The sequence below is a fragment of the Pyrgilauda ruficollis genome, unplaced genomic scaffold, assembly GCF_017590135.1.
Source record: "Pyrgilauda ruficollis isolate IOZ18807 unplaced genomic scaffold, ASM1759013v1 scaffold24, whole genome shotgun sequence".
In the NCBI taxonomy this organism is placed as follows: Eukaryota; Metazoa; Chordata; class Aves; order Passeriformes; family Passeridae; genus Pyrgilauda; species Pyrgilauda ruficollis.
Genome location: NW_024523648.1, coordinates 6801706 through 6810409, shown reverse-complemented (window position 1 = coordinate 6810409; position 8704 = coordinate 6801706).

Genomic DNA, 8704 nt, shown 5'->3' with positions numbered 1-8704 from the left:
TGAATGGAAAGGGAAGGAAGCTCTAGGTGTGAACAGTATAGAAAAAGCTCCCTCAGATCTCATTCAAGAAAAAAGAATTGCCCTCTCTGCCTGACTTTCTGGTAGCTGCTGTGCATAATTGGGGGTTTGTTCGACATTAACTGCTTGCAGTTTGCTCTAGGGCTTTCTCATTGATTTGCTGTACCCCAGCTTTTCAGTTGTATAGATATATATATATATATATATATGTAAGCATGGCAGCAGGAGACTTCTGTATTACTCAGCTTACTCTATGGTCTGACTGAGCTCTTGTTTCTCAGCATCTGGCAAGCCATCATCACTCCAGGGAACATTAGCAACACCCACATCAGTCATGACAGATTAGGCACAGTGTCAGGATGGTGCTCACTGCGTCTCATTTGTCAGGAAAGCTGGCCTCAAACTGGGCTTAGAAATACATGCAGCTAATGAGCACGACAATGCAGTGAAGCATTTAGACTGGTGGCCTGACTGAAATTTTTTCCTTAATGAGATTAATATTTTGGGTTTTGTAGTTGCCATTTTCACCTATTCCATTTAGGCTGTGACCATGTCACTTACTGTATTTTTGACTGGCATTGTGCAACAGACTGTGGGGTCACAGGTGTTTCTGAATCAAGTCAAAGTAGGCAACTTTGCAGTGGACATTATCCTGGTCTGAAAAATGCTTTCTTTGCTATTAACATAAAAATGCTCTCATCAGAGCTAGTAAAGTCTTGAAAGAGCGAAAGAAGTGTTAATTCCCAACTTGATACCTCTTCAGCTTTAAGATAGAGCACTCTATCTGGGGTGAAAGGCCTGTTCAGTGTCATGTCTTCAGAGCTTACTGGAACCTGTTTAGCTTTTTAAAAGCTCAGGGAAAAATACTGTTTCATTGCAAAGTAGACCACTGAGGGACACAAAAATGATAAGATGAACTTCTGACTTGGAGGACTGATCTCCCACACATCTATTAATTTCCATATGTTATTTTTCACTTCACCATTTCTTCACATACATAATGTTGAACACTAGGTAGAATCATTAATTAAAAACTAATGAAAGCATTTATGTTTTGTACTTTGCACACAGTTATTTGTGCAAGGAAGACTTGCTATTTCTTTGTGCACATGAAATACAAATAACCTTTCCATCTGGGTAAAACAGTCAGGGACAAGAGATCCTTGAGTTGGCATGTAAAATGAAAAGGAAGGGGAGAGAAGCCAGAGGAAGTAGTCCAGTATTGTTTAGTCACAGCGGCAGCAGCCATCCCACAGGAAGCATCTCTAGCCAAAAGGGAGAGGTCCCCTTTCCAATGCTCTGACCCTTGCAGTGCTGCAGACCTGTCTGCAAGGTGTTGGAGGCAAGGAATATGCTGCTCAGGAATGCCTGAGACATTGAAGCAAAGCAGTGAATCACAAACTGTGACTGCATTGGCACGGGGCAGCAAAATCCTGCAGGCTTGGTGCTGACTTCGAGGGGACTGACACGATGCAGATGGGCAGCAAGCAAACAGCTTTCAAAAGCTTGATCGCAGCCAGCACTGCAAATTTCACTGCTCCTTCCGTTCATGAGGACTTCTTCATTGCAGCCTTCCTTCTGATTCACGCAGATACTGTATGCCCATCAAACAAAATCTCCCTTGTTGCTTACTAACACAGCCAATGTTAGACACAACAGTCAGCCAGATGCAGATGTGCGCTTCCAACAAAACTGGACCATGGGCTTTGCCCCACACTCAGAAGGACGAGGATTCTTCAGTAATGTAACAGGGACAAACTAAATCTGTGTTTGGTTTTTAAAAAGAAAGCAAAATTATGCAGATGTCGAATTTTGTGAGACCAGATGGATTATATCTGGAAGTGTTTATAATTTTTAATATTTTGTAGCCAGATGTTGATGCACAGGCGTTGCTGGTTGCAACCATAGGAAGCTGTGTTAGAAGGACACTCTCTAACCTTTGTTAAGAAATTACAATGTTTTGATCCAGTTAAGATCAACTATTAGTACAGAATTAGCCAACCACTGCTGTAAACTGTTAAAAAAATAGGAAACAGATGCTAAATAGAAAGAAAGCTATCAGCCAGAGCATTCCTGATCTTTTCATAAAATGTAAACTTAAATACTCTATGTGTCCTTTAATGAACTGCTATAGAACAACTTTAGTAGTCAAAACATTTGACAGGATTACACAAATGCAATTTGTCATTTATTAATATTTCCACAGAAGTGGTGACCCTGGGAAAAAGGGCACAGAGGTGGCACATGCCAGGTGATAAATGTAAAGTGTTTCTGTAGCTAGAACTCTATGCAGATCTGATATTGGTAAGACTGATGGCATTTTGATTGTAGGAAAGCAGCAGCTTTTATCCCTCAAATAGACTGTGTATGTGTCTGCGGGGGAAGGAGCAGCCATATCTATATTATGTGGCAACATCTACAAATGTTAACAAGTATATGTCAATTGATCATGTTTGCAGGAAGGATGACTGAAGCAGTGCTCAGAAATTGCAAATAGAGTAGAGATTTTTCTGTGGAAGTCCACGCTGCTGCTACATTGAAGAATTAACTCTGCTTTTCAGATTTTTTTTTTTACTGGTTGCACAACTGAGTGATCTGGTCCTGCTTCATTTTCCTAACTGAGAATGGTGACGAGTGGCAGGCCTATGCTAGTGCAATGTCTCCTGTCCTCCTCAGAGCTGTGACTTCTGTGTCAGAGGAAGAAAAGATCCTGAAGTAAGAAAATCATCCGAGTTCCCCAGGGCTTCCCTTCTTTCTGAAAAATGGGGATTATAATGCTGTTTATCTCCTGCCTCTTTTTCAATTTAATATAAACCAATAGTGACAATTATTTTCTAGATGTTTTGAAATTTAGTCTAGTCAAACCAGAATTCTTTCCTTCAAACCACTTTATGCAGATAGACTTGATTCTTTGAGCAAATTGAACAGCTGGACCTTCATGGGGAAAAACACAAGAAAGTTAAAAATGGAAAAACATCTTGAAGGTATTTTTTAATGTGTTCTGAAAACCAAGTCAGAAGGATACTTACTTACAGCAGGGCTCTATTGCAAAATATTTCTGCAGAGACATTCAAATTGCTGCCTGTCTTGCCCGTTTTCTTGCACAGCTCTTGCACTGGAGTGAAGCAGTGAATCATAAACTGTGATTGCATTTGCACAGGGTAGCAATTCTGGAGGCTTGCTTGGTGCTGTCTCTGAGAGGACTGACACTCTTCTGCCCATGCTCTTGCAGACTGGGGAAGAGCTGCAAGCAGGCAATGGGATGGACAAGGCAATCTGATCTACATAGTACCCGCTAGGTTTCCTTCATCATCTAAATGGCTCAGGGAGAAAGGTAAACTCAACAGTCAGAGACATGACTGCACACAGTATAAAGTGATTTCAGACAGATTTAGATTAAATACCAGGGAAGTTCAGAATAAGATGATTTGTTCTCTTTCTTGGCACATAAGCTCGGTTACCACACTCCTTGGTAATTTGCACCTTAGGTAAGTAGTCCCAAGGTAATTCAGGCTCACCATCCCACAGCATAACCATGGAAGGGACTGACCATCCATGTACCATACACTTAATGGAGGGGGTCTCACAACCACTCCCTTGTTGTGAATTGTCCCAGTTGATTCACATTTTAAAAATGCAGTTTCTCAAACAGAGTAGCAGTAGTTTGTTAAAAACATCGGACTCAAGTGCTGCCCAACAAAAATAACACTCTCCGAGCTCTCCTCCCCATTTAGCATGGTCTCCAATGTTTATCAAATTAATTCAGCACAACCACAAACTGGATCTTTTTTTTTTCTTTGTCTTTTTCCCAGATTAGATGTGATTTGCACATGGGGCTAAGAGAAGGGATACCTCCTTTGAGTGTATTTTAGCAACCAAATAGTTTAGTCTTTTGTTCACAAACAAGCTGCTGCTTCTCTTCTCCCTGTCCTTGCTTTTGGAGGCTATCCCAGATCTCAGCTCATGCTAACCAGAGCTATATTACATCTGGCACTGTCCCTGTGATTGCTCAGGCAGCTGGAACAAGTTAGATTGCATTGTTTCCTATGACTTCCCCTTGCATATCAGTTGCCATTACTCCATCCCTGCTGGAGCACATTTCCATGTATGTTCTCTCCTTCTGTTCTATGCAAACTGCCAGAAGTTTTCACAGTTTCTTAATTTCCACTGTGAAGCACAGAGAAGACCAAACACCCAAAAGCAGATGCTAAGGAAAATGTAGTATAGGCTTTTGACCAAAGCAACACAGATTGCAACTAATGCTGCTGTCCTACTGCATTTCCCTGTTCAAGAAGGAGTTCCCTGCACTTCTCTTTCCTGAGGGAAGACAACATGAGATTCTTTTCAATCATTCTTTTTTTTGAGTTTACAATTCTAGACACTTCCAGTGGCCCAAACCCCATGTCATGTAAAACAGCAGTGATGTTAGCAGAAAGGTTTTGGCAGGCAATACTTTGCAAAGGGAAGCTACGTGAGACTGTTACATACACAAAGCGCTCATTCTCTTGAGAGTGCTGATATGAAGCTGTATCCATGTAAATCCAGCCTGGGCAGGCCACCTTCTCTGTCCTCCTGGAGAGCTGGGAATGAATCAGACATGGATTAATTTCCATGACAAGACACAGTCACTGTGTCTGTCATTTACACTTTGTTCCTTCCCAGCCAGGTGTGGCTGCAGGTCAGAGACTGAGCCTCTGCCCAGGTGAGCTTTGCAGCAGGTGCTGCCATAGTTCAAGTTATTGTTTCTCTGCGACAATGCCATTGTCTAAAAGCCATTTCATCACTCCAAATCACACCTCTGGATTATCCTTCACACCACAAGAAGGATGTTGTTTTCCCCTAGCAAGTCCATGAGCTGTGGGCTGGAATTTATAATTTCTAATTGTAATCATGTATGGTTACAAAAGAAAGAAGGCATTGCATTTGACGTAGCATGGGTAATGTGGAAGACGTATACATTTTTTATAAAGTGCATATACAGTCTAGCCATTAATTTCTGGTCCAGCTCTGGATTACTATTGTTTATTTGTTAAGTGCCAACTATGTGCTCAGAGCTGTGGAAGACTCAAAATGAAGACAATCCCAGCCCTTAAAAACTTGGATCTGGCATTCTCCAAAAGTCAAAAAAGGGTTTAGATCAGGTGTTCCAGTTCAGGCTCATCCTCATTATGAAGTGATGCTGAAAAAATCCAGATGCTTAATAAAGAATTGCTGCATTTTCTTGTAAAAATGTAACATTTATTGTAAATGACTAATTTTTCTAATGAATATTTTGGAAGTGACGTTCATATAGAAGTATAAACTGCAATAAATTGCATAGGAGTTGCCTGATGTTTCTGGAGACTAAAAAGAATGGAAACTCTTGGCCAAGATGATGAAAAACTTTCAGACAAGCCAGGGAGTGAGTGCCGACATGGTGTAATCTTAGGCATCCATTAAGGACTTTAGGCTATATTATCTGGGTAAGTGCTGGACAGACATGGAGTGAGGTACCAGAGCCTGTTATAGCAAATAAGTGTTGAGAATGTGAGAACAGCAAAACTCAAATGTTGATATACACTGGTATGAATTGAAGATGTTTCTTTTTCTAGCCATTCTTCCTGGGGGAAAAAATATCTATGAGAAGAATGACCTACTTTTTCTTGAAGTGGGTAAGTGGAGTGCAGAGGAAGGTCAGGAAGGAAGGGGTTAACTTTCTGGTGGGTATGGCTGGGTTCGCACTCAGTTCTTTGCCCTGTGTACTGCATTGCTCATGTATGAGATGAAATACTAAGCCATAGAAAAGTGGCACAAAACGTGTTTGTGTGTGTAGCTTTTACCTTCCCCTAAACCTGCACCTTGTTCCTGTGGGACTGTGGGCCTCAAACACCTTGCATTTAACATGGAAAACATTCACAGTGGTTGATAGGAGGTACACATTTTTCACATGTGTAACCTGCTTTAACTAGAAGCAAAGGCCTTGGCATTCTAGCCTCAAACTATTTATCCCTCATTACTACTCCCATGACAAATAAATCCAGCTGACACGTGAGACACAATATAAAGCCCAGGGAAAGTTCGCATTGATTATCAGGCCTTTCAGATCAAACTATCACCAGATTGAGAAATATTTAAATTTATAAAAAGAGTTATTAATTAATTTTTTAATGTCAGGGAAGAAAGCAAACACCTGTTCTTGGTAATTTCGTTCCATGTTTGGGTGAACATTTTGTTCAGATTATTTTTCCTCCTGTACTTCCTTCTCTCTTCATCTCCCCAAACTGGTCACCTCTGATGTTGCATTAACATAACTCTGTGTGGAAAAATCACATTCCATTGCAGATGTCTCTCGCCTGAAGCAGGGTGAGTGACACACCTGTGTACTAGACCTACTGCGTTGTTTAGCACGATAATAAATGAGTGGATGTGATTTGTTCAAGGAATGTGTACAATTACAGGCAAATACTGTAAACCATTGAAAAGCCTTTCCACCGGGATAGATCCTCCTGTCTTTACTCAGACAATATTCCCACCACTTTCCTGTCTAAACACAACCTTATTTGCAGTTCAGGTTTATCGTAGGCAGTCGGGAGAGAGAGGAAAAGGGGAGGAGAGGTGTTTGCTAGTGCTGGTAATCTGAAAAGCGGCTCCAAGGTGGAGCTAAAGAGTGGAATGACCCCTGGTGCTTTTGCTGGGAATTGCTGGCCCTCAGTTTAGCACGGAACTGCACTTCCAGCGGCGTCCCACAGACGGTCCGGTGCGCTGCAGCAGCGGCGGGCACAGCGCTGAACGAGTTTTCCCAGCTCTGCCTCCCAAGCTTGGTTTGCTTCAGTGGGAATGGTATTTGTAATAGCTGAACCGAAAGGTGCATGAATTTCTGCTGATTTCCAGCACATATTAGTGTCTTTTTTGAGTGTAAAATCATGCTGTTGCTTCCTTTAAATGCATTCTCCTTCGGGAAGGTGGAGCAGGTGCAGTGAAGAGGGTGGGCAAGGCACACGCAGTTTACTGATTCCTGTCTACCCTGCTGTTAATTATGGTGCCAGGAATGTCCTGTGACAGTTCGCTCAGTTTTCAGCTCCAGGCACTTCTCTGTGCCCCCCAGGCTCCCGCTGCATTCGGGCTAATCTCACTGTGTCACCTCCGTGTCACTTCGCTCATTCCAGCATCATTCCTACCCGGCGGCCCGGAGCGGGGCGTCCTGCTGCCGTCTGCGGACGACTCTCCGAACCCGCCCTGGAAGCAGAACATGGATGAACCAGCCCCGGCCCCCACGCAGCTCATCCCGCGCTGCTTTCCCGCAGCATGCCCAGGGGAGGCGGGAGAGGAGCGCTCCATCAGCCGGAGCCCGGCGTCGGGAGATGGCAGTGTCTCCCCGCCGAAGGGCAGCCGGAGCTCACACGGCTGCGGCAGCACGAACCGCAACCACAGCGAGCGATCTGCCCCAGAACATCCCCAGCTCCGCGATTGTACAGCCCCTTTTTGGTAAGATGGCGCTGAAGGAGAAACTCGATGTCTGGAGGCTGGGGAGCAGCAGTGGGAGCAGCCTGTGGCATCAGCCGAGTCGTGGTGCTCCGCCTGTGCTTTGCCACGCAGCGGAGCATCTCCCGCTTCTCCAGCCGGCAGGCTCCTGCCCACCCCGCTGCTTGCACTTCGAGGTCAGGACCTACACAGGCCACAAAGAAGGCTGAAATTACTCTGTGCTGGTGACACAGAGGAATGAAAAGCTGGCTCAAAGCAGCAGTATCTGCTTGGGATCAACCCACATGAAAAAAAAAAAGAAATAGGGGAAATAGGCTGCAAACATTGATAGGCTTCACTATTCTAGGAAAGAAAATCACATTGCTGTTCACCTGCCACCCATGATGGTTCATCTCTGCTACCAGGGGCCGAGTGACAGGAGAAATAACTCATGTTTTTTCTGGGGGGGGTTGAGTGTGAAGCAGATAAGAGAGGCTGACATTGTCCATCTCAGCACCAGCCCACGGCTGAAGAATACAACTGCTTTCAAGTATCACAGTTCAGAAACTAATATCCCAAGTACTCAGCTCATATCCCAAGGGCTGCTGCAAAAAAATTACTATATGGATGTCAAGCTCTGATCTGCACCAACCCCTAGTCCTGTCCCAACTCCACTCTGCTTTTCCCATCCCAGTTTCATCCCCATAGCTCTTTGTGCGCCTGATTAAATTTGGGACACACTTCCCAAACTTCTCCTCCATTAGCTGGTCCCATGTCACATCTCCTCCGCTGCACAACTTCAAGTGTCAGGTACTCACAGGGTGAAAGTGAATGGGTCCCTGGGACGCTCGAGTTTATCTTTTCTTGAAGAACAACAACAATAACAGGTTTTTGAAAATATTTTTACTTCCTTCCTGAAATCATGTTTCAAAGGCAAGAAATTAATCACTGGATTTGTCTTCTTTTATCAGTTCCTTTACTCCACTGAAACATCTCTGGGCTCTTAACTTAGTTGGTCAGAGCATGGTGCGGATAATGCCAGAGTTGTAGGTTTGATCCTTGTATGGGCCATGGACTGAAGAGCCGGACTCAGTGATCCTTCTGGGTCCCTCCCAACTCAGAATATTCTGTGATTCCACAGATAGTCCAAGTCACCTTTGAGAAACAGAATTGGCATTTTTCTGATCGACACCAGTAGTGTTCCTATCTGAGGCTACTAGTCTGCCCAGAAAGTGAGTGGATGCAT